Here is a 26,721-nt window from a genome sequence, read left to right on the forward strand (position 1 = left end):
AGCTCCCTCCTGATCTACTCCCTTTTTTCAAGCTCCCAGAGTGCTGGTCTGAATTCACCACTGGATGTGACCGAGGCTGCACACTGGACTGACTCATGTTAGGGTTAAAGCAGGGTCCTGAACTATCTTTTCCTCTTTGAACAAATGTAGGAAATAGTGTTGCAACAGTGCAGCGAAGTTCACTGCAGGATCTTGAAGGAGGGGGAATTGATTGCATTTTAAAGTAAAAATTATTTCCCCACACTTGTATACTCACCATGTCCACGCAGCGAGGCCATCAGCAGGCATCAAGATGTGTGTTCCAAGTGCCCAGTCCAGGATCCCTTGCGAGGACACGAAGGAGGAGAGACACCAGCTATCCACCAGCACGTCTCCTTGACTCCTTGGAGGTTGGTGATGATTTGCTTGTTTTGGATCTTCCTTTTTGTACTGTTTAGGAGCAGACAGGGATTAGCCTCTCCACCCTGTCCCACCTCAGTGAATCATGCAAATGTACTCACTGTCCTCAGGCTCTCGATCTGGGCATCCTGAGAAGTTGCACTAGATATGTTGAGTGGCTAATCAAAGAGGTTTTTTGCAGCTCTTCTGCCGCTGCCTCCACACCAGACACCTGCTTCATCCTCACTCAGGCCAAAGAACACCTCAGCTGCAGGTCTCCATAGCAGGAGAAGTCGGAAAGGGGAGAGCTGAAGACTGCTGTCTTTTCCAATAGCTGCCTTGGAGACACCCATGAGCTGGAGGCATTTCTGTACTCACTCCATCCCTCTGACTGCTGGATGCAGGACTCCATGGCTGTGTACCTACATCTCACAAGCTGGGCCAAGCCGAACATCTAAAGCACAACACTTGTCTGTGGTAAAAATTTGGGGATACTAGGTCGCTATGCGATTCTTATTCTTCCTTTAAAATCCCTAAAATGCTGCTGTTGGAACTTCAGCCCTGCAGTTTTGTGAGGCTTTATAGCTACTGTGATGCACATGATCTTATGCCAAAAAAAATTAACTACATATATTCAACTACATATAATCAACATGATCTCTATAAATATCATGAGGAAATCCTCATAACTGCTGTCCAAAGCACTGGTGACTTGTTCTTGAAAGAAAAGTCCTTTCAGACGCACAAGAAAACATCCCAGTCTAGATTTTCAAGAGCAGGTAATGGTTTGAGTGGGTTCCCCAATACTTATCCAGAGTACATTATTTTGAGATTATGCTGGGTGCCTTCCTGCTAACAGCTTTTCTCCTAGGCATCTTGAACCAATAGTGGAAAAAGCCACCAGAACCACAAGGATTTCTGAACTACTGGAGCAGACTGGACATTTTTCTAGGTTGTAATTTAACAGGAACCATTTAAGAGTGTGAATAAAGATCCACAGGATCTCAGTACACTTTGGAAGAGCTCCTCGGACCACCTGTTCAGATGCATGAGAGATAAGGGGAAAGTTCAGACTGAATTTCAGAAGAGCACCACAGTGCTGTTTTGTAGAACATATGCTAAGGTTTTTGATTAAAATAGTTCAGTTTGGGATAGTTTAAATTTTTGAAAATATGAGTAATTTGTGTAGAAAGTTAACAATTTATCTCTTATATACAACTAATCAATTTATTTAAAAACTTTTTTTCTTTTTAAGAAAAGAGCAACCTCTGTGAAAATTTTCAAATATCTCTTCAAATACCCCTTCTAATGACATTTGAAAATCTAGTTTCCCCTTTGGGACGCGTTGCAAGAATCAACAATAGTAACAGTTTGATGTCTGTCTTGTTTCACTCCAGCGGGGTGGGGGGGAGGGAGGTTTGGCAGAAAGTATTATTGTCATGTGGGAGTCTCAGAAATGAGTTGTCTCCTGGCTAATATTCTTTCACTGCAATGGTAAGTCAAATAGGCTAGTAGCCACGGCAACAGCACAGAATTCTTAACTATTGCTATGGTTATTTCACTTCATTTTGGGGCTACCCCAGTTCATACCGTTATCACACAAGACATTATTTCATAGTGATTTCATTAACTGGGTGCAATTTGATCTATGAATAACACCCACATTCAGTTTAACAGAGGTCATGTTAACTGCACTGAAAATGAAGACAAGTCAAGCTAAAACAATGCTACAGTTTTAAAATACACAGAGACTGACTAGGGTTCCTAGGTGCAGAGCAGCCGTGTGACGTCTCCTTCATCTCACCTACAGTACATATCTTCCTAAGGAAGGGTGTAGGAAAAAGGTGGAAGCTACAGCATCCATAGCCCCACACCTCTCATGAACCCTGCAAGGAGGCCTGGAATGGGGGAGGGCATGACATGTGAGCAGTCAAGTGAGCAGTGAGCAGTGAGAATAACACCTGACAAAATTAGGAGTGACAGCCCAACTGCCACCTGTAAAAAAACCATCAGCTTCCTAAGTATCATAATTTGATGTGCAAAACTTGAAGAAGTTACAAAACATTGCCAGCTCATAACAAAGGGTTTAGGAACACTTCCTGGTCAGGCAATCCAAAGAAAGGACAGAGGTAACCACACCCATAGCTGATGGAGTAACTGGACGGTGGACAGAGAAAAAAAACAGAAGCAAAATGACAAAAAAGAGCCCAAGTCTTCAGGACACCATATTGCAAACCTTCAGTATGATCTCCTGTGTAGTATCAGCAAAACAGCAAATCCATGGCACCTCTTGAAGATGTTTCCAATCAAAGTTTGTTTTCCTGTACAATGGCACTGATGCCCAAGAAAGCCTCAACACCCGTGAGCTAGTGTTCTGTGCCAGTGCTGCACAACTGATCAAACAACAGGAGATTCCTGGTTTATCTCTGATGTTCATTTGTATTGCCATTCGTTACTCTTCAAAAATGTACACCAGGTTTCCCAAAGCAAACCTTTGGAAGGCCGTGTGTCCCCCTCCGGTGTCAAGTTATGTAATTGGACTGCAATATCTGGGCCTTCACTGACCAAGAAAACAAAAAAAAAAAAAAAAAATCCAGCCAACCAAAATAACCAATAACAAACAACAGCAAGTTCAAAAGAGTTCCAAAGACCCATTTTTCAGAAAATTGAATAATGGTGTATTCTGCAAAGACAAACCCTTTAAAGTGTTTCTGGTTTCAGAAATATTTGTAAAAACCCAGCATTCCTGTTGCTTTCCAGAGTTATCTGAATTCCTTCAAAAGCCCACTCAAGGTTAAAGAAGAAAAACAATGTTATTCTAATAGAACAAAGCAAATTTTTTTATTACAAGATTTGAAATACAGTTGCAAAAGAAAAGCTAGAAAACCAGACAGATTCAAGTTCAGAGTTTATCTTGTGTTAATTTTTTTCTCTTTTGTCACCTGGGGTTCTTTCTGAGGTGTTCCTCCTCCAGAGAGCTGCTTCAAAAAAGCTCTCAACCCCCCCCATTTTTTCTCTGCTACTGTTTTATTCTGCAGCCTTGTTTTAGCAGCTTCAGAATGTGCAGGGCAGTGGTTTTTCTACCTAAGCCCATCATTTTGTTTAGGAAGCCACAGAAACTGCAGCTAGCAGCTCATCACTTTATAAACATCCTAACTGTATGCTCTAGAGATCATTTCTGTGTACAAACAGTTTCAGTCCAGTTTCAGCTACTGCAATTTCTCTGATAACAACTTGCCATGTTTACATCCATCTGAAACATTAAAACCCCCTGGGGAACAGTATGGGTCCTTGATTATTTATCTGTCTGATCGACCTGAACAACCTACTCGCAATATTTTCAAAAAGCTGACTTCTCTGCAGCTGGAACACCAGGGGGGTTGGTGTTACTTGTCCCTCTTTCCTCGGCTGCCTAATCTCACTGCCTGCTCCTTAGTGAAGATGTTAATTCAGAGCAGAGCTGGCAGCGGTCCCCCTGCTGCCCCAGGGGGTTCCTCCTAGCAGTATGCAGGCAGTCATTAGTCTCTGACTATCGTCTGTCAGGCAGTCCAAGCCACTGGTCCCTGTTCAAGCCAAACAGGGATGTCACATCATGCAAAGTCATGCCATAAAATAACAGTGGAAATAACTTACATTTTAAATCCCTGAGGGCAGCTACCCCGTCAGGCTGGCGGATTAGAGCACAGACGCTAAAGCACAACAAATGGTGCTGGGGTCTCTGGCTTGCACAGGAGGGAAATGGTTTAACACCAAACAACAGAGGAACAAAAGAAGTGTTTGAGCCAGGTTCAGCCTAAGCCTAACTGATGCACCTAACTGATCTGCCTAATTGAAGGCCTCTTCTAAGTAGGAGGCTAACATACCTCAGCTGTCAGGGGGTGGGACAGGTACAGCCAAGGGTCATCTGGATCCCGGAGTGGGATGAACCGCTTTCTAACAGCAGCTCTCTCTTTTCAGTGACCGTAAGGATCTTTGGGCATTTTGCAGCATGCAGGGTGAATGGGTGCTAATTAGAGTATTCTAAGCATTCTAATATTTTAGAAAAATAGCTTGGATGTACCACAAGGGCATGCCCATAACCTTCAATGTGTTAGTGTTATGAGCAGGGTCACACAGAAAGACATACCCTTTGTGAAGGGAATACATGACAGTAAGAGGAAAACAGGAAAATAAACGTAACTTGGAACAAGCGGAAAAAAAAATTCCAATAAAATAGCATTTTCCCCTCAAAATGAATTTTTCCAAAGTCTATAGGGTTTCAAAAGAAAAGTGGGCACTCTTGAAAAGGCATTTTCTGGTAGCAAACTGTTTCTGTAATAATGTGGACATAACTCTCCCAGGGATCAGGATGATTCAGTGCTGCTGGAAATATTGAGTAGTTATCTGTAGTGAGATGGCAATATTTTGGTTATTTTGACTTCTGACGAGCATGGATCATTACAAATAGCTTATTATGAAGCATATAAAATGAGGTGGTAACTGGATAACTTGACAACAAATTATTTTCACTATATATAAGTGCATGACGGTCTATATTGGAAAATGATAAATTACACCATTCATGTGCCCTGAATTCACAGTAATCTCTCAAGGGGGGAAAAATCTAGGTTAAATAATGGGCAACTAAACAGAGACATATGTTCAACGTGCACCACAGATCAGAAAGGCAATGAGAAGTTGGAAATCCTGCAACAATAGCTTTCCTCAAGCTGGAGCTGCCAGTCGAAACTGAGAAATGCCGACACATCTTTTTGCCTGATAAATCCTCTGAAGTATCCACCTCTCCTTCCACTCCAATGAGGCATGAAGCTGGTAGCACCACACAGCACTGGACAAAGCATTGCTTTGATTTGTGTGCCGCCGTGTGTGGCAGTGGCAGTTCATCCCTGTTCCGCACATCCCCTGCCGTGACTCCAGCCCTTCACCTGAGGCTGCTCCGCAAGCTGCCAGGCACCCACGGGTGAGAATGCAGGTGTCTGATCTCCTCTGGAGAAACCATCCGTATCACCTGTGGGTGCTACTTGTGTTTGGAAGGAAAGGGTGTGGAGCTGCCCCCTGGAGAAAGAAGGATTTCGCTACCCATGGAGGCAGCGCTGTAGGATGATGCTAGAGGAAGAGGCCATCCAGATTGTCAGGAATGCACTGGGAGAGGTGGCTCCTCCAAAAACAACCCAGGCTAACGGCACACCTCATGCTTTTCTCTCTCTGTGCCTTTCTGCCAGGTGCACCCTTGGGTGTGGAGGGTGGGCTGCAGACGGGAGAGGCTCGGGCAGAGGCAGCTGTCCGAGGGGCCGGCTGGCCCGTGGGTGAACGGGGTGAGCCGGCCCCGAGATGCATGCGTGGCTCTGGCCCGGCATCTCGTCTGTGCAGGAGGGGGGCTGGCGGCAGCAGGCGAGCCAAGTCAGAGCAAAGCCAAGCGAGAATGTTCTGGCAGCCTTTCCTGGCAGCCTAAGCAAAGTTATTTATCACTTTGTGCATTTTCCTTCTCATCTGTGTACAGCCGGCTCCAATGGCTCAGCTTGCATTTTGCCTTCCAGAGCCAAGCCAGTTCCTTGGCTCTGCTCGGTCTTGGCTGTCCATTCACACCTTCTGTCTCCTCCAGCTCTTCCTGGAGTAGGGCAGGATCACAAATTAGGAGTAGGTGTCTACAGCCAGGGAAAGGGATCGAAGCATCAGAACCTACACCAATGGCAGAGACCACATCTCTCCCAGGGAGGGAGAGCACCAAGCTGCTGTTTACTGGGGCTGAGGAGTTATGCACAGCTTGTGCTTCTCCCAGGCAGCCTCTGCTGGGGAGCTCCAGTGCCTGCTGGCAGCTCTGAGACATTTTCTTCTATTTATTTTAAGGATTGTGCCTTTGCGCTGACTTTTTCCAAATTTGTGGATGTAACAACAGCAAATTTACAGCAAAATTTTCCAGTTCTATGGACTCTTTTCCATACTGCTGATGAATTTTGTCAAAATGCCTAACAATGGTACCTAAATTGGGCTTGAAAATAATACCGGCTGCATTCAGACTCACATTTGCTCTTGATAAGGGCACACGACACTCTTCCACACTCTTCTAAACACTGGACATTGCAAAAGCAAATCAATACTAACTCTATTACACCTTGCATCATCAAAAGCATCAACAATAGTTTCATGACTTTGCCTAAAGGAAGAACCCCTGAATTTAGCTGCCCCTGCAGTTTTGTCTGGGGCTGCTAAATTCAGTGCCAGAATAACAGCAAGACTGCATTTGACCTTGCTGAGTTTCAGGCAGCGAAAAGATTTATGTTTTTCTGCTGGATGTCACACTCTAGAAGATGCTAGGTAATTCCCAGACTCTGCAAGGCCAGATCTTGACTACCTTCTAGCCATCTTGGTCCCAGCAGGGCAAAACCTCCTAGGGTTCTGATCAGAGCCTTTTTTGTTTTTAAATCATTCTGATCAGGTGGTGGAAAGATATAAAACAAAACAAAGTGAGGGGGAAGGGGGCACCTTGTCTGCAGCAGATTCCCAGAAGCACTCATGACAACAAAGTGTGTTGAACAGCAGCTTCCCATCATGAGCCCCTGATTTTCACATCCTGAGAACTTTCCAAAATTGGGCTGCAATTTCTCAGATTTGGTCCCTGCCTGAAGGTAGAAGAAGAAGTTGAGTAAAATCCCTTTAGACCTTCTGAAATGAGGAGAGAATGAAAAATTGCATTTTCATATTGTAATAAAAATTCTAACAATTTTTTTCTCTCTAAAAGGCCACATCAAGCTGCTTGGAATTTGAAACTTGGTGTGGGCATAGCTCTCATTACAAGCCAGATTCAAAGCAAGCTGAGGTCAATAACTGTCTCTCCTTTGATTTTGCCTGACTCTGAAGAAGACCCTACAGCTAGGTAAACAAATCGTAGAGAAAATCGTTCAGAACAGTTGTGCCTATTTTCTACTTGGGAGTTGCCTGGGAACAAGCTCCGTTTATTTGCAATGTGTCTAGGGTTTAGATGTATTCACCAAAGCCCAGCTTTGCTCCATCCTCCTCAATTTTTATTTTAGAACCTTGCTCCATGAATAATCTCCTCGAAGAAAATATCCACCAGCAGATGAAAGGACATCTTTAGGTAAAGAACTTGTAACTAAATCATTTCTACACCTTTTTTTTTTATAGATGGGTCACAAGCAGATGATTTGTCAGTATTATGCATCCCTCATGCACACCCCAGTGTATCTGAGGTCCTGGAAGCTGTTCACATTTCAGTGTGCTGCAAGGCAGAGAGCAGCAAAGCCCTTGGTGGATTGAGGACTGGCCTCCACATCTCCCTGTAGCTCCAGCTTTGGGACCATCCTCTCTCTTGGCATTGGGACTCAGAGGTCTTTCTTTGTTAAATTCTACTTCGGTTAGTTTAATTCTGTTTTCTTGCTAGAAGAGGGTTTTGTAAAACAAACAAAACATCTCACCAATGTGAATATTCTCAATTAATGACAAAACTCTGAAACAGGAAGGTCATTTCTTGGGGAGGGAGACTGGTATTATTTTGAATGAAGGGAAGAGTGCAAAGATCTTGCAATATTTGCTGTAAATGGGTTGTTATGGTGAACATTCCTGTCAGCAAGTTCATTAGCTCAGAGATCCACGAGTGAACAGAGACAAAAAAATATGTTTAAAAATTCAAGAACAGATTAGTGGACAATATTTTGCAATCTTTGTCTAGCTCTGCTTCTCACTGAGAATTAGTAACTTTACTCCAGGCCACATTCAAATAGTCTTACTCATGCAGAGCAGCACCATGTTTTATAAGTAACCCCAGTGACATTTAGGGCTGCATTTTGGAATAAGATTGGAATCAGAGAAAGGCAGTGGGAGGCATGGCTGAATCACCTTGATTAATAAGTGTAAGATTGTTAGTTTATGCGTCTATAGAAATAAACATAATGGGACTAAGGAGTGATGTCTGGATTGACAGGCATGTGAGGGAACTTAAAAACATCTTTTTGCAATATACAGCAGACTCTTCTTTTAACAGAAAAGGACAACACCCAAAAGTTACTTAATATCAGGAAAAGAGGAATTCACACCTTCAGAAACAATAGAAGATCGGGCCATTTTGTGGGTTTTACTCTCAACAGTTCTGGCTGTTGCCTGTGATATTACATAAGGTCTACTCTGCTCTCCATAGAAGTGATGGATGAAGTTTTCAGAGCTGCCCAAATGTCTTGAAAGCATGTGGTCCATTTTCCAAAATAATAGGGTCTTTGGGATTCTAAATCCCGTCAAATTTCAGCACTTCTGGGAATGGTCTCATTCACTGCTATATCAGTATGCATTTTCCAGTTTGTTATGCTTCCCATTTCATTTTATCTCGGGACCCCAGCCATCACCATACATCAATAACAAGATCATCAGAGGGCAGGATTAAAAAGGAAAGCACGGTTGTGCCCAGCTGCTCTGTCAAAATGCCTCCAAGACCCATCACAGGCTCCTGACATTAACAGTGAGCGGGAAGGAACCAATTCAAAGCTTGCTGATGTAAAGGAAAGTCCACTCATTTCTATGGATTTCAGTGAGGCTTGGATCAGGCCCTGGAAGAATAAGGATGACATAAAAATAACATGACGTCTGCCAGATTCACCAATATGCTCTGATGTTTTGCCCGGCTCAGTGATGCAAAGCAGATGGGAAGCACTGACAATCCTGGCTCTCTCCGATCACTTACTCCGTCTCTCGGATTAGTTTTCATCGGGCGTTTTATCCACGACACAAATACATTTATCTCGTCAGTGCTTCTGCAAGAGTATTTCAGAAGAAAAATCACCACATTTTAACTTTATCAGAGAAAAAGTTCACGTATTTTATCACTCGGTGACTACCAATTTTCAATGAGGTTTCTAAGAAGTTTACTATGGAGCCTTTGAATTTTGCTGTACTTATGCAGGGCTTGTAATTAGTTGAGTTTAGCTGTCTTTTTCTTCCATACCACTTGGGCCCAAGCAGCATGCACAATTGTGCTATTTGACTGTCGCACCATCAAATGGGGCATTGGGACAATTATTCTGCAAAATACAAAGTTTACCTTTAAGTTCAAGCACATGCTTAAATCCCATCAAAGCTATCGTAAATAAATACACGTACAGCTCACTCAATCAGTGCCAGAAAATGCATTTAAAAGAAACTAGCCCCCTTTGAAAATTACCCTCATGTCTCTACCCCTCTCTTAGCTTATTTCTACACAAAAAGGAGTCAAAATTCATTGGGAAATACTGATACACGAGGAGTTTGTGTACTCAGTGCCTCAAAGAAAAAAGAAGAGGCATTGCCCTGTCAAACATTATATCCCAGAAGCAAGCAATACAGATGTAATACAGGCTGAGCTTTTAGTATGCATGATTATAATAAATATAGGCATTAATAGACATTAAAAGTTGCTGAATGACTGAGAAGCTGAGTAGATTGGATGACGTTCCTCAAAATGAAATAATCTATATTTGGCTGGTAATTCGTTTCTTCCGAGATGCTTTCTGCTTGACTCTGCATATATTCCTCATTGCAGAAATAACTTGGGCAATTGCAGTCTGGCTCCAGCCTCAAGCCAGCCAGCCCAGGAGCAAACATTAGTGCTGAAAGACAGGATCCGAGTTCCATATTCCCACTAGACACTTCACGAAAATGTCCCAGACTATGCAGATAACAGCTGCTGTGCTGCTCAGAGCCTGCTCCCTGGTGTAAAGACTTGACCACAATCACGCCACATAGGGGTCAAACTGGCTCCGAGCATGAGAGCCATCCTGCACTTCTGCACCCATATTTCACAGGCCTTCCCAGGGCATGCCCTGTTCATCGGAGCTGAGGGTGGCTCACGGTGTCTCTGCCCTGGAGTGACAATCTGCTGCCAGCTGTAGCACATCCACCAGTTATGCCTGCAGTGCCACAGTGCTTGAGCACACAAAGGGAGAAGAAACAACATAGAGATGCACAAAATCAGGCACAAGGCTCAAGCCTGGGTTACCTCGTTTCAGGTAACTTCAGGTAACTTTACAAGGATCACTCACATTTTAGAGGTGAAGACCAGACTGCAGAAAGAGGGGTAAAGCATGAGGACAAGACTGCCACAAACACTTTGGCCAAACAACTTACAGTGAAACTCTACTCCTGGCTGCAGCAAAGATCCTGCTCACTTACAAAGGAAAACAATTAACCCTGTGTGACCAAATTCTTCCTCTGAAAAGGAAGAATTGCTTGTCATATCTCACTTGTCATCTCTCTGGACTGTAAATGATTCAAGGCAGGAACTGTCTCTCTATGAGCACAGTGCTGTCAAGTCCTAGCCACAGGTGAAGTATTACACATCACAACTCTTTTTCCTTCAGGCTGAACTGCAATTTTGCCATGTCTAATTTTGTCTTATTGCTCCTAACATTATAGTGCTTGGCCATACTTCCTCTCTCTCCCATTCTGTTTATTTGTAGAAAGGAAGAAATGTCACAGAATAATGGGTTTGTGCTGCTACATAAAGGCTAAGCCACAGTCAAGATATTGCTGGAAAAAATAGTGAAACAGAGATGAAATATTTATTTTCCTGTTGAGCATAGTGATGATGAGATCATGTCCTATCGCACCACATTTCAACTCTGCTACACCAGTACCACACCTAGACCAAATCAATCAGTGGCAGTTCGGCTCCCTAGTCTTTTGGGCAGATTTGAAAGTCCTAATCTTGGATATTTCATACAAGATCCAAAGCAGGTGAAAAAAATGTTTGAAATACAATGGATCTGGCCTTAATGGGCCACCAGAGAGTCCCTTTACTACACGAAAAGCAGACAATTGGCAAGGGCCCAGGATGGAGTAGCTCTGTGCAAGTTAACAGCATTGTTACTGACTCTAGGAACTCACCAGTCCTGAGGGCATCCAGTGATTTCCCATCTGATCTACAGAAATCTCCCTTGTGGCTTCCACCGTGACTGGTCTCACTCCTGGGCACTATGGAGAAACAAGAAAAGCTTCAGAAAAATAAATCCCTATGCGACCACTACGTTGTGATCTCTGTTCAACTGGAAAGCAAGTCCTCAGCCCCAGAGGCCTCATTTACTCCTGCTTCATCCCCTAGCCCAGCCACATGTATCTATCTTGTTTATTTTTGGAGGCAGAATAAATTTTACATGTCTTGAGTGACCTTTGGTGAAACAGTCTTCCTCCAAGGTTCCCCAATCCAGACAGGACTATAAAACAACTGCCCCATTTTCCATGATGACTCTGCCCAACAGCAAGTAAAGCACAATCAAGAGATTATTCAAAAAGTCTCAGAAACAGTCACCGGAGTAGATTTCACAGGCAGCAATGTCAAGACTGTAAAACATGTTTGATGGAGCATTTTACACTGCTTTAAATTTGGAATTCTTTGGAGAGTGTCTGAGGGCTTTTCAAGAAACAAACACAACCTTCGTCCTCCATGCGCATATACGTACACACAAAAAGCTCCTTCATGGAATGAGGAGCTGGCATCCTAGGGCTCTGACCTCAGCTCACTCCTCAACTTTATCAATCACGTTATATAATCAGTGCAGACTGAACAGCATTTGGAAAATTAGTTGGGCTGGGTTTTTTTTTCTCTTTTTGGTTTTTTCCCCTCTCCCCTCCATCTAGGGTACCCAAGCAAGAGAGCCTGTAGCTCAGACATGGCTTGAGAAGGATCTAATGAGAGTGTTTACCTCCCTAAAATGAGGTGCTGTGGTGATATCTTAACAGGAGGTTTGGAGATTTCCTTCCCCCAGGGCAGATTCTCAAAATATTTTGAGGTTGTCTCTTTGGAACTGAAAATTAAAGATAGCTTTGCTGCTTCGCGGATTCTTTGCAGCCTTTCCTCTCAGTAACCAAGTGAGAGGTAAAACCACCAAGCAGGGTAAGACCTCAAAGGGACAGCCCAAGATACAATAGCACGAACTGGCAAGAGTGTCAGTGCATCAGGGTGGTGCCTTGGAGAGCACTGTCCCCCCAGACCCCGCAGCTGGGACGAGCCAGCCCCACCAGTTCCACTTTCACCTCCGCCTCCCTGGAGTTACCAAACCCAAACCGCCACAGTCCTGGCTGGAGAATCCAGCCGCCAAATGTCCTTTCTCTAGCTCCACGACATTTTCTCAGGAAAACCAAAATAAATTGGCTGCAGACAAGAGATGGTTGAGAGTAATTTTCACAGCTCACCCTCACTTCATCCTTCCGCTGCACATCCATCCACAGCCACTTTGAAGCCTTCCTAAACCTCATCACTCAACTTCCTTGCCTTTCCACACTCACGGCTTGGTACAACATTTCCCACACACTCTCCCCTCACTCCAAAAACACACTTTACTTGAAGTTCAGTGCTCAAGCCTTGTCAATGGCAAGAAGACTAATCACATCACAGCATTCAATGCTTCATTAGCAGCTTTCCCAAACCAGAGATCCCCTTCACTGGGAGCAAAATGCTCATGGTTTTAACCTGGTGACAGCTGCCTCAAATTATGCACTGCTGTATTGAAACTGACTGCAGGTTGACTTCTCTGCGTAACTCGCCACACATTAACACACAAGTTGACAACCAATACTTGGAATGTGCTCCATCTGTAAAGCCACCACTGTTACTGCCAGTGTGGGCAGCTGGAGTGGTGCTTGCTGCGGAGCAACACGGACCTCTAGCAATCCTGCTTAGATATCGTAGTTTATTATGCAGATAGAGATATATGACTACTGCAGACAAAACAAAATCATAGCCAAAACTTCACTTAAAATCTCCAAAAATCCAAATCTTCATTGTGCGTCAAAGAAGTTTGTCTAATTCCATTGATTTTAAACACATTCTTTGTAACTTCCTCTCAGCTGGAAGCAAATACACAGAGGGAAAATCCCTTCTGATATACTCACGGCCTGACCCAAGTTGTTCTTACAAGATTTCCAATTTCTGTTCTGCATCAAAGACATGTATTATCCATGAGCTATTGGCAGGGAGAGAACCCAAGACTTCGAGCAACAAAAACCACAGGGCTGGGGGTTTTTTGCTATTAGTGTTAAAGGGCTCCAAACTGGGGTAAATCCTTACAGCTTCCTATAGGTGCTAGAAGTGAAAACCTTAACCACTAATGATACTTTTGACTAGAGGGGTGCCTGATGTATTTAATGAATAGGTTCAGTCACTAAATTACAGCAGTCATCCTTAGCAGCAAATGGACTTTGCACTCAGGTCACTGGGACCAGTCCAAGGTCATGTACACGTATCAAATCGGACCCTTAACCACACACAGTCCCTGTGAGGTTGCACTACTGTTGTCATTCTGTAAGTAAAAAAAGGCAACTGCAGTTGCAGTTTTGGATATATTTCTCTGGACCAAGGTGAAATTTGCAGCCTTTCAATTGAGTTTATGGTCACTAATCATCAACAAAGTGCCCTTTAGGCTTGGTGTTTTTGAATTCTTTCCATCTTTTCATACTCTATGGCTTCCCAGAAGTACCCCCTTTACTCTCAGCACAGCACCCATTTCTGGCAGCTGCTCTGTCTGCACCACCAGGCCACCAAGTCCCCTGCTGCCAGCAGAGAGATGGTGAGCAGTCACCCAGCTGAGAACCTGTTCAGAGCCAGGGGGACCTAAGCCAGTTTCTCAGGTCTGCCATTTCTCTCTTTCTCTTCCAACTGGACCTCTGTTCTTCAGCTGCACGGACCAGATAGGCCTTCATTTCTCCAGATTTTTACAGTGCCCATCGAGGTGACAAACTCTTCTATTCTCTACTTTTGTACTGCAGAGGATGAAATGCAATTTTAATGTCAGCTGGAGCCCCTTGGCGCTATTAATAAAAACAACGATAATAACAAGGGAGGTTTGCAAATTAGCAACCCCTGCTACAAACAGTGATACACCCAATTTAGCACAAATCATTGCAGGCTCTTGCCTGCTTAGTGGCTATTTTAATCACTGGTGACTAATGCCTGTGAGGGCTATTCCAGGGTTTGACGTGCCTTAAACACAAGAAAATAGGGAAATCTTGGGGAGAGAGAGAAAAGAGAAGAGAGGGAAAGGGCAAGAGAAGGAACTGGCCAAAGCCAAAGGTTTATCACCAAAAAGCATTCAGCTCATACCACTCATTTTGCTGCTGTTGCTGCTGCATTTGCTGGGGTCACTGACCAATTCCTCCTCTGAATAACAGCATCATTTCTCTTCTTTTGGTGCAAATCTAAGAAAAACAGTCATGCTCTGGAACACAAACAAAGGCTACCTGTCCCTTCCTTGGTTATGGAAATGGGGGTCAGCCTTTTTATTTTCAAAGGGGGCAGAGCTGGAATGCTCCCTGGCACACCACCAAAAAGGAAATATCTGCTTAAATATTTGACGGGAAGAGAAAAAAAAAGAGAAGAGAGGAAACAATGCAAAGGGGGATGGGGAGAGGGAATTTTTATTTCATGCAGAGGAAAAGGGCTGCATGGCAAACGAAGCCACAGCTTACCTCTGCTGGGCTATACTGAGCTTCACCTTCATGAAGTGAGCACCTTTTCCTTACACCATCCCACTTATTTTTCTCCATCTTAGCTTTCTAAGTACTAAAGGACACTTCCTAGTTGAGGAAAATTGAACAAAATGCCACTGAGTATCATGTCTCTCAGCTAGACATGTGTATTTGCCTTTTTCCCTGTGGTAGGTCAAGGCTTACAAGCACTTGAACTCACCTGACAACATTCAGATCACATTAAGCAGCACTCTAGAGAAAAAAATAAAATTAATTTTTTAAAAAAAAACTTCCTGAAAAATTTGGGAAAAAAATTGCATTTTGAAAAAAAAAGATTGCAGGGTATAAAAAAGACATTCTTCAGAGCTAAAGGGTATGAAAATGTTTGATAACACAAGTGATCAAAGTAGGATTTGGCCAACAGCATCTAACCATCCTTTTTTATGTGAAGGCCATCAAAATAATGGAACTGATGGATTAGGGAGCTTAAAGATTATCTAGTTCCAAACCTTTTGCCACAAACAAGGACACTTTCCACTAAGGCAGGTTGCTGTAAGTCCTATCAGTCTGGCCTTCAACACTTCCAGGGATGGGGCATCCACAGCTTCTCTGAGCAACCTTTTCCCATGCCTCACCACCCTCCTTGTAAAGGATTTCTTCCTAACATCTGATTTAAATCTACCCAATTTCACTTTAAAACCTTTACCCCTCATAATGCTCCCTGATAAAGGGTTCTTGCCCATCTTTCCTGTAGGTGTCCTTTTGGTATTGGAAGGTTGCTATGAAGTTTCCCTAGAGGCTTATCTTTCCTTCTCCAGGCTAAATAACCCCCACTCTCTCGAGCTGTCATCAGAGGAGAGGGGCTACGGCACTCTGGTCATCTTCACTGTCTCCTCTGGACCAACAGGTCCATGTCTTTCTTACACTGGGGACCCAAGAGCTGAACACAATATTTTGGGTGGTGAGTCATGAGAGCAGAGTAGAGAGGGGAATAACCCCTCCTGACCCACTGGCTGCAGTCCTTTTAATGTAGCCCAGCCTGCTGTTGGCTTTCTTGGCTGGAAGCACATATGGCCAGGCCATAGCCAGTTTTTCATCCACCAGCACCCCCAAGTCCTTCTCTGCAGGGCTGCTCACAACCCACTCATTGCCTGCCCTGCATGTCTGGGATTGCCCTGATCCAGATGCAGAATCTTATGTTTGGTCTTGCTGAACTTCGTGAGGTTCACATAAGCCCACATCTCGAATCTCTCAAGGTGTCTATGGAGGGCATCCCTTCCCTCTAAAGTATCAACAGATGATAGCTTGGTGTCATCAAGAATGACAAGAATGGGAGTCCAAGTCTTCTGCTTTCTCTGGTGTACTCCACCCGACCGACCAGCACCATAAAATCCTTTTACTCAGGTCATGCCTGAATAGTAAGCCACCCCTGAGTACCCAACACCATTTCCCTCAGTACCTGCTGATTTCATGGCAGCCAAGGAACTCCATGAACTCTCCAGGGCTCAGCGGGTAGACATACAGCAAAGTAAAAAGCCTGGAAGACAAATATTGCAAACAGTGGGGCAAGAGTTCAAATAATGCATCATTCTGTTTCTATTCTTTGAGGGCTAACGTGCAGTTTAACTTTTAAACAGAAAATGTTGGGAGACTGGCTCAAATACTCCAGTTTGGCTTCTCCTCTCTATTACACCACTGCAAACATGCATTTACTTCGCGGCCCCATAAAATCTTTACATTCACTCAGGTCACTGCAGGTTTAGTTTTACAGTGTTGGAGGCTCCAAACAGGACTGATCATAAACAGCTGCTTCTGTTTTTAAGTAAGAGGGGAATCTTTTTGGTTTATTGCTCTTGTGGCCACTGAGTACTAGCACTGGAAAGCTAGTCATCCAAGTTGCCTTGGACCTATTTCTCAAAATATGTTGGGTTGGGGTTTTTTTCAGTACATGTTTGTTTACCACTGTGGCTCCAGATTGTTGGCTAAGATCTGTAGACCCCTGGTGTAGCTACAGGAAATATTTCTAAAGTGTTCCTTTTCTGAGAAGTCTGCAGCTTAAATAACCAATCTCTTTCCATGAGGCTTCTGCACCAGCTAGTTGCACTAAAGTGGCTTCTCTCTTGTTTCCCTCCTCCCCACCTCTCTGTCCTCTTAAGCCATAATTTGGTGATAGAGAAGGTATCACCTCTGTAGGTGTTGGTAGGAAGGAGAATGTCATGTGGTGCATAGTGTAAGTCAAACTTTCGCCCTTGCAGTTCTTGAGCTGTCTCACTTGGATCTTCTATTTGTTACTTCCTGTATATTTTTTCTTCAAGCAGTAGATGTGACAGCCTGTCTGCCTATGCTTGTGCTTCACAGATCAGACAGGAACCTCCTAATTGACAAGAGGAAGAACTGGAAATTCTGGGGGTGGCCACAGTTGGCAAAGTTCACACATTCACTGATAAGCTCTCCAGGAAAATGTACCCTACAGCTTGTTCTGGCCTGAAACTTGCCAGGTACTCCTGAGTACAGAGTCTTCCGCATCCCTTCATCCTTGACCAGATTTTCAGGAGAACTCAGTGCACTGAGATGCAACATTTGTGGTTTCATAAAAGGATCCTCTGGAAAACTGGCATGTATTTTGTTGCAAAGATGGACTCTCTTGGAAATGGTCTTAACAATCATGAAAAATTCTCGAAAAATTACTTCTGCTTCTTTTGACACAATGTGTAGATTTTGCAGGTCCTGCAAGCTCCAATGCAGCTTCTTCACTGAGGCCTGTGCTCTGCAAGGTGATGACAAAAACTCAAAATATCCTTTTTCTGTCATCCAGAGAGGTAGGAGTTCCTTGTACAGAACTGTATCAAAACCAAGAGGTTCCAGTCCTAACTCAGCTGAACTTTCAGAGCTGCTTGGAAACCTAATTCACATTAAATTTTATGGGAACTGGACATCCAAATTCCCTAGGTGGCTTTGCAAAACACAGCTGTAACTAATTGCTATGCAGAAAGGTTTGGGGGGAAGATTTTGATCTAGAAAAGGAGAGAGAGATTTCAATGCCAAAAAAGCTTTTGCAATAGATTCTCTCATGGAATCCACACAGCCAGTTCTGGGCTATCTCGTCAATGAAGTAAATGGAGCCATTTTGCAATACCTAATCCTCTCTCTGTAACTCTTCATACACCTGCAGAGGTTATAAACTAAATAGGAGAAAGAATTTCTTCTGCTGAGTTTCCAGTAATCCCTGCCACTGCAAACTCTGGGGCTGAAAGGTTGAATAAATCAAAACGACTGATGAACAATTTACGCCCAACTCATTCCCATTGAAGAAATTGTCACATTCCATCAGTGAGGCTGGTAAAATCTGTGACCATCTCAACCCTTATCAAGCCTTAATTTCTTCTTCCTGTTTTGGCAATAATTTAACGTTAAAGGTCACAGAGTGAAATGCTCAGTCAGGAAGCTGAGGAGTTCTGATTTAATAACAACATTATTTAGCCCCACGAAGCCCCACTTGGTATTTTCACCTCCTTTGTTCCTTTTCAGGACCATGATCCATCTTCCACTGAAGACAATGGGAGCATTTCCACTGACTTTAATGAGACTTGGATCAGGTCTAAATGTCAGTATTACTCTATTAATATTTATGCTGTTGGAAGTATGTCAGAAAATATACAGGATGTGCAGAGTGGCTGAGTGAGAGATGAGAATCATAAATTTTTCTGACAGTCACTTCTTCACAAATCCTTAACATTTCTAATCTAACCATGGCAGTAATAAACTAGCAGGATTCTAACCTTCTCCTCTTACTGTACAAACCTTTCTCCCACTGTAATCTGTCTGAGTTGGCTCCAGAGCTGAAAAATCATCTGCGTTGCAACTCCCTATCTAGCTCATGTCTAGTCTTTCTTTCTCTCTCACACACATATATAAGAAATTGAAACTGTTATTTTAGAAGTTGCACATTAAGTGGTCAAAAATTAAAAGGTTCTCAAAACCGACAAGCAGCATGATTCACTGTGTTTAAAGATCCTTAGCTTAGCAATCTTCACAGCATTCAAAGCGGAGGAGCTGAGGACCCAAACCTGTTACTGCAAGGCTCCCACAAACATGACAAGTGGCAACTGCTCTGAGAAGGTTTCTCCAGGCTGTTTTCCTTGGTGTTTCCTCTCAGCGTGAGGAAAGGGCCAAGTGGTGTGGCAACAAGCGGAGCCTGCTGGCTTGCCACGGGAATGCCTGTCACTGCAGGGTGTGTGGCAACCACAGTGGTCAGACCCTCTTCACACAGCTACTCCAACCTCCCTGTTGCTGGAGAAATGATGGGCAAAACAGCCCCAGAGGCCTGAAGTTTCTGTTTCCCTTGAATATGTCTCCAGACGGTCGGATTCCTCCCTGCCTCACCGCCCCTTCCCAGAGAGCAGAGCTCGCCTGAGTGGGTGGAGGAATGCGGGCAAGCTCGCAGCATAACAGCCAACTGACCACCAGAGCTGTGGAGTAAGGTCACTGGGGAAAAACAGCCACTGAAGAATGTGGCTGAGCCATGCCCCAGCTATGCAGGAGGAGGCTTTGTCTCCTTTGGCATGCTGAGCCCGACCAGGGCCACAGACAGGATGGCACTGAGAAACAGGCAGGAGCTGCTCCAAAGGGATGGCCCTGGAAGGGGTGGCTGCCAGATATGTTTGCAGGACTTCACCTCCTAACTCTGCTTAGCTACCTGGTCTAGAACTGAAGTGTAGCATGAGAAAACATGGAAATTACACACAAATTAGGTAGGCAGAAATGAAAAGGTTAATAAAAGGTGGTACTGTGGTACTCTTGGAGATAGACTGCTTCCAGTAGCCAGATTAACTCATTGCAGAATAAGAAATACACTCCAAGTTAAGAAGCTAAATCACAGCATGTTTGAGGCAGAAAGGGACCTTTTGAGGGCATCATCAATCCATCCTACTCAAGCAGAGTCACCTACAGCATGTTGCCCAGAATAACACAGAGAACTCTAAGAGACAGTTGTTCAAAGTGAGCAGCTTCTTTTGTATCTGAGTGGTGATCTGCTCCTAGGGACAGAGTCCCCTGCTCCCGTGAAGCTGTAGCCATCTGTCCAACTTCTCAGCTTGAGCCTATCAATCCAAAACCTCAAATCTGAAGGATCCGTTCCTTGAGGGACATTTTTGTCAGTGCAAACATGACAGTTCTGACCATTTCTCATGTTGCTAAACAGCAGTGTATGCAAAATCAAAATCTAAGCACCGAGGCTGGAATTTTCATCAAATCATAAAAGATTTCAGACACCAAAAGTCCTGACATGCTGGGCAGCTCTCACCAGTATGGTCCCTTTGAACTTCCCACAAAGACAGCTTTTGCAATGTTACTTTTAATTTCTGAAAATATAACAGAGCAATCAGGTCCACAGTGCCTTCGGACGGGTGTTTTATCACTCTGGTGATGGGTGAAAGGGCAGGAAGCAGAGGGACAGGATGGAATTTTGAGCATGACCCAAGTCCTGCCAGGACACAGGGGAGGGACGCTTTCCGAAAAAAGAGAAGCTTTGCCATGGGGGAAGTGGACTGCCTTGCCTCCATATCCTGTGGATCCAAACTTCCCCCTGAGCGTGACATCTTTTATGAAAATATGCATGCAGACTTCTCCAAACTGCTTCCCGCTCCCCTCTGGCAGAAGGGCCAGGTCTTGACAATCTGAGATTTTAACAAAAAATAAGTTCAGTCCTGCCACTCAGACTGTGTTAGTGCAGTGGAAACGAGGGAAGAATCATGCCTAATATTACATTTTGGCTGAAGATTTCCTGTGGAAATCTTTGACATGAAGAAAATAAAGTGTTTGATGAGATGTGTCACAGAAAGTATCAGCTATCCTGATGGCTTGAAACTGAAGATTCAAATAATGGCAAAAAACCCACAATGGTTCATATCATCTGGGCGTGAAGTTTGTCCTTCTTTCCTCTACAGAGCCAGCACATCCTTTAGGAGAAGGATCTCAGACTAGTCTTCCGCATCGTGTATCTCTTAAAATATACTAGTGCTTCACAAAAGCTGGTTTTGGTCTTTTTCCCCTCTTTTTTTCCTTGACATGGAAAATTGCCGCTTTATGGACCTCATTTTGGAGCATCTTACAAGGGCCTGACTCAGAAAGCATAAAAAGCCCTTCAGCAGTCTTGGCTAAAACTAATTCAGATTTTGACATGTGCTTATGTGACTGGGGTTAGTGTTTCAGGTACTAGAAAAGTTTATCATTTATGAACCCACAAAATCCTTGTCAGGCCTGAAATTGTAGCTAAACTTTGAATTCGAGGAATTTTGGCCCACTTTTCAAACTTTCATTGAGACAAACTCAACATTTTCAATCACTCTGGGCCACCAGTAGCTCTCTCAGGCACTTTTTTTTTTTTTTTTTTAGGAAACATAACATGCTAGGAATTTAAACAAAGGTGATGTATCAGCAAATGGCTCTCACACATCATGATCTCATCTCCCAGCCATGAGACATTTGGGAATGGGATTGAAGTTTCTTGCCCTTTAGCAACAGACCAACAAATAGACAATAGTTAAAATACCCATACCATTAAAAAACCACAAATGTATCTTCCCAAGCCTGCCACCTCTCTTCCTTTCCCATCCCACAGAAGATAAAAGTGGACTATTTGTCATCAAATAAAAGTCATGTGAAGCAGAAGAAGGTACTTGGGCAATCATTTTTGATTTAGATATGGAGGTAACTACTCAGCATGTTATTTTTCAAATATTAACTTGATGAGAGTATCACCAGGATCATCACAAGCTCAATTACAATCTGGACAAGATTTTGGGGAGTTCTTAGAAGGGTGGCTGGAACCACATGGCCCCAAGGACTCTTAATCAGGAAGAGAAAGCAAATTCAAAGCCCTCAAGTCTGGATGCACGCCAGGAGTGTGAGCTGGTGATCCAGTTTCAGACATCAGCCTGCATTTGATGTTTTAAACCTTTCAGACCAGGGATCATCTCTTACTGTGTATGAGATGCAAAGCACCCAAGAACAGGGGATCCTGATCTCTGGACATCTAAGATCTATTGCAATATCAGGCAAAAAAGTTTAAAAAAAAAGTTTTCCTGCTTCCATTTGAGACTTGACCTGGGATTAACAGAGGTTCAGGGAAATAACACAAACAAGAAAAAAAAAAGCAGAAGATCTAATGAAACATGGTATTCTTGGTATGCTTGCTGAGCCCAGGAACCTTTTCCCATGAGTTTTTTCCTAACATCTTCTCTCTATGATTTTTCGTGTCTGAGTAAATTCTGAGATTACCACCCATTAGTGGGAAATGTCTCCTCACCAGCTCTAAATTTCATAATATCTGTAGAAATTAGATGATCTTTGAAATGTCTACCCCCTTCACAAGTTAGGATGGAACCAGCTAAAGAGTCCTTAGGAAGGAGATAGAGAAGCAAGCAGGATCAGGAGGTCATACGCAATACACATTTGCATTAAACTTATTTCCTTAGAAAATTGGCTCATAAAAATATGCAAAATACTTTCTCAGGTCTTGGATGCTGGAATTACATCTGCCTTGCTTGCTTACATCCACCACCCAAAGTGACAGGGTTATGAATATGCTCACTAACGCATATTGCTGTGAGTTGTGCCTGTTATCTCCTTCAGAAAGGGGATCAGGCCCTTGATCAAAAAGCTGAGATAGATATAGAAAATAAAGAGTGGCCTTACTGAGCCAGAGTGAAAGTTCATCCAGCTGGGTACCTTGTCTCCAGCAGTGGCCACAAAAGGAGGACTAGAGTTCAGCAGGCATATTTGGTACTTTTCTCCAGTGTTCACTTCCAACAATTTATACTCAGCAACCTCTTAAGAATGACATCGCTACACATACAGCAATCTCTACAGATTGCTCTTCGTTGATCTTATGTTAACTTGTAATTCAGAGAAGTTTGCTGGGATGTGAAGTTCTGCTGGATTTCCTGAAGACATGGGCCAGTTTGAAACATAGCTTTTCAGCTTGCTCCCTTCTGAAGCCTTGGCAGAGAAGCAGCAGCTACCGGACAACATCCCAAAATATTCCTCCTCTCCTGCAGTATACCACAGGAGAAAAATCTCAGAGGCAGCACAGAGCACAGCTTTAACAGCCCTCAAGCTGGATTGGGCTAGAAAGCATTAAACCTACACAGTCTTTCAGACACTTGACAATTTATGAAGATGTCAATAGGTGCTGCCCTTTTGCATTTAAATTCTGTCCCTGGATTAGACAAACTAAAGCAGCTAAAAGATTCTCATCCCAGTGTAGCCTGCACCTACAAAGCGTTTTCCTGGCACAACCGAGCCAGTCGAAACTGCGACTCCCTGCTGTACTTCAACTCACGTAACCAAGCGCGTAAACCTCTGGAGTGGAGACCTGGCTGTGATTCAACCACAAAGCAGGCATGAGCTCCGAGCACCTACATTTGTTTTTTTGCTTGTTTTCCACAAGCTTCACCCCAGACAGGGCTCAGACCCAATTCTCGCTGAAGCCCACAAAGGCAGCCGACCGGCTCTAGGAGCTGGATGGCACCCAGCGCCTGCCTGAGTGAAATGCTATCCTCTGTCTCACAGCTCCAGGCCTCCTGCCCCTGCAGCTCAAAGCCACCCTGACTTCTGCATTCCCCCCCAGCTTAGCGGGATGACCAGCGCCAGCCTTGGCACAAACAAAGCTGCTCAAATCCAATGTCACCATTCACGCAGGGCATGATTGCCACCATCCCCTGGCATCCTGACCTCCCCCTCCCAGCCAGCCGCAAGAGCACGCCACATCTTGTGCCCACATTTTCTTTCCTAAGGAAGCCCTCAGGGGCTTCTTTGGCACAGCTCACATGGGTAGTGAACAGCTCCCTTTGGCTTCCATGTTTACATCCTTGTGGTTGTTAATTTGAGAGAAGCCTTTTATTTTAGACACACACACACCCCCCAACTCCCTCTGCAGGGGGGGGAAAATGTGACCTTTAAGATTGTTTATACCAATCAACAAGAAGCCCTCATGCTGCCGGATTCCAAGAAACACTAAACCGTCTTGGAGTTTGGAAGAGGGAGGGGAGAATGGGCAGGAGAGGGAGCAATCAAGGTCAGGAGTTCACAGACAGGATAAAGCAGAAGGCAGGACGAGCAGGAGAAGTGGCAGGGCATGCTCTCTCCATTCAGAGAGGCAAGGCAAGCGCTGGCAGCTCCATCCCCCGTGTGCAGCACACCAGCATCCCAGGGCAGGGAGCCGACACTCCAAGGCAATGGGAGGAATGAACTGGTTGGGGTGGCCTTGCAGAATGAGGGTGGCCATTTCTCCCTCAAAAATCCCTCACAGGTCTTCTGCCAGCCTTGCAGCATTTCGCTGAGGACCGAGAGTGATCCAGGACGAGGAGAAATTATTGCAGTCCAGTTTTGTACTCTGGTGCCCGCTGTGATGAATGAAGTGTTTTATAACAAGACAAGGAGAAAGATAAAAATATTTTCCCACTGCTGAACACAAAAGTAAATAAATAAGTAAACAGACAAGTATTCAAATCCAGGAATTTCCTTTCATTGCCAGTGTCAGCCTTCAAGGGAGTAGCACCACAGTACTATTGTACTGAGCCAAATGAGCAAAGGTTGTGGTTTCAGGGATCCAAACTTCAAGTGTCCTAACAGGCAGAGGAAACACCAGAGTGGCATGAAACCCATGGGTGCCTTGTGCACAAAATGTCTGAACTGACAGAAAGGAGGACTTGCTTCAACTTCAAGGAAAGTAACACCACCATCTTAGTAGGTTCAAGACTGAATCATTGAGGGGAGAAAGAAAAAGGGCGAAGCATCAACAGAAACCATGGGAGCACAAATGCAGTGGGATAGACTGAGATGCTGTGATATGGCACACCACTTTTGGGCAGCTGGCCCAGTTCAAGGCAGGGGTTTTCAGGACAGAGGTACATTTCTTCCTTTGAGTCCTCTCCCTAAACAACACATCACAGCAGTTGTCAAATTCAGCCCCGAGGTTTCTGGCACGAGGTCAGGATTTTGACAATTTCAGTGACTTTTTTGTGGTCAGAGTTCTCTATGATTCTATATAATTACAATTACAGGGCTGTGTCTTTTTCTCATTTACACGTATCTTCTCCATTGGGTTACACAATATAACCAGAGGTGGTATTTGGCCTATATGTTTTATTTTGTATGTTGTCTGCCCAGATTCATTATTTATGACCCATTAGATACATTTGTTTCTCAATTAATAAACCTCAGAAATTGCTTTTAATGAAAGACTGTGGTTTTTTAACAATCATGTCGTTGCTCCTCTAGTAGCACCCAAGGATTAAATAAGACTGCAAATAGTTGTTAACTAGTAATTGGTTACTGAAACATATGAGGTTTTTGTCTCCCCATTACTGAGGCTAAAGAAACGATGCTTCTACAACCACACTGACATTGCCCATCTGGGTTCTCATTTCCAGGCACATGCTGAATTTGAAACCACCACATGGATTTCTCACCCATACCTTCAGCAGCATTGAGCATGCTGTGAAGGAGAAAAGCTGACGGATGTCACAGCTGGCCATGCAGACATCAAAAGTAATTATCTTTTTAAAGACAATTAGCTAGTTTTTCTTGGTTTTTTCTTCCCCCCCCCCCCCCCCCCCGCCCCCCTCCTTCCCTTTCTGTTTTTTTAAGCAGTGCTACCACAGTTTTTCAGTCAGTTAACACAGGGCTTTGACAGCATCTGGGATTTGTGTGCTAGGACAATTACCCCATGCAAGCCCTGCACAGCTGCACTGCTGGTGGAGTGACAAATGTACTCACTTTCCTCACTTGAACAAACTACCAGAAGTCTGTTTATGAATACGAGCCTGCAGGTAACATTTGTAGGCTAAGGCCAGTCATGTCATCTCTGATACATATGTCCATTCCTCTGCCAACATGCTGCCTGCAGTCTGAAAGATGCTTCTGTTCTATTCTGACATTGTCTCATCAACGAAAGAGATTTGCAGCAGGGAGAGAGCTGGCCTATGAAGCCAGCAGTTACTTGCTCTTCCCTGGGTCCTGTTTTCAATATAAGTGCTTGGTTTAGGTTATTGTTCCTCCTTTTTCCTCTTCATTCATTCTGGCATTCTGTCCTACCATGCGATCGAAGCTATTCGAGTCAAAGATACAAAGGATTCATGAGAATGCTTAAAGGGCAAGCTGGGTTGCTCATCGACATGGGCTGTGTCTTGTTTTATGCAACTTAGGGAACAGTAGTTCCTCTGAGAAATTATTCTCCATTCAGATCCTCAGGAAATGTGTCCTGATGGGATACAAATGAGACAAATGAAATGCAGATGACTCCTTTTTGGCTACAGATCCAATGAGGCCTGTGCCACACGGATATGTTTGGACAGATACCTTCTGGTTTCTTCCAGCTCAAGAGTTACTCCTACCTGCTCAGATTTGTAAGCATCACCCATGCTTCCTCTGACTGCTGCACTACCAAGACAGACAGCAAGGGAAACCTGGTGTCTCTTCCTGGGTTTCAAGGTCAAATTTTGAAAAACCTTTGGAAGTCCAGTAGTCCAGTTCTAGGAGTCAGCTCATCCTCACAAATGAAAATGCAGATTCAGCCTGCCTAAATATTACCAAACTCCAAGTAAGCAGAGTTTCCCATTTGCTGGCAACAGCTCTTCGGAAGTGCCTGTGAAGTAAGAAATACCAGGCACAGAGATTCAGCTGGAAACCAGCGGCAATCTCGTGAATTGTCACTTCTGCTTCCCTTGCTATTTTGACTTCTCTCATAGCATTGGAAAATCAAAAGGAAACAACGTCAAGGAAAGAACACTCAAATAAACACAGACGTTGACACAGCAAAAATCAGGTTCCTCCTTGTTCCCAAGACACTGACATACCAAACCCAGAAGCATACTCTTGCAATTCTGACAGAAACATAAA

At 44.0% G+C, this 26,721-nt stretch overlaps 1 long non-coding RNA gene across 9 annotated transcripts in view; it reads right to left on the reverse strand.

Moving 5' to 3' along the window:
* Positions 1-3,191: 3,191 nt before the first annotated feature.
* Positions 3,192-26,721, reverse strand: part of LOC134551071 (uncharacterized) — a 73,213-nt gene continuing 49,683 nt past the window's right edge. For 8 of the 9 annotated variants that reach the window (XR_010080518.1, XR_010080515.1, XR_010080516.1 and 5 more), the window contains 3 exons: positions 16,280-16,357; positions 11,245-11,331; positions 3,192-9,137 (listed from right to left, as the gene is read on the reverse strand). This is a non-coding gene — a long non-coding RNA (uncharacterized LOC134551071). Of the gene's footprint in view, positions 9,405-11,244; positions 11,332-16,279; positions 16,358-26,721 lie in introns of all 9 variants that reach the window. The other variant, XR_010080511.1, reaches the window with a different exon arrangement.

The sequence above is a fragment of the Prinia subflava genome, chromosome 5 (assembly GCF_021018805.1).
Source record: "Prinia subflava isolate CZ2003 ecotype Zambia chromosome 5, Cam_Psub_1.2, whole genome shotgun sequence".
NCBI lineage: Eukaryota > Metazoa > Chordata > Aves > Passeriformes > Cisticolidae > Prinia > Prinia subflava.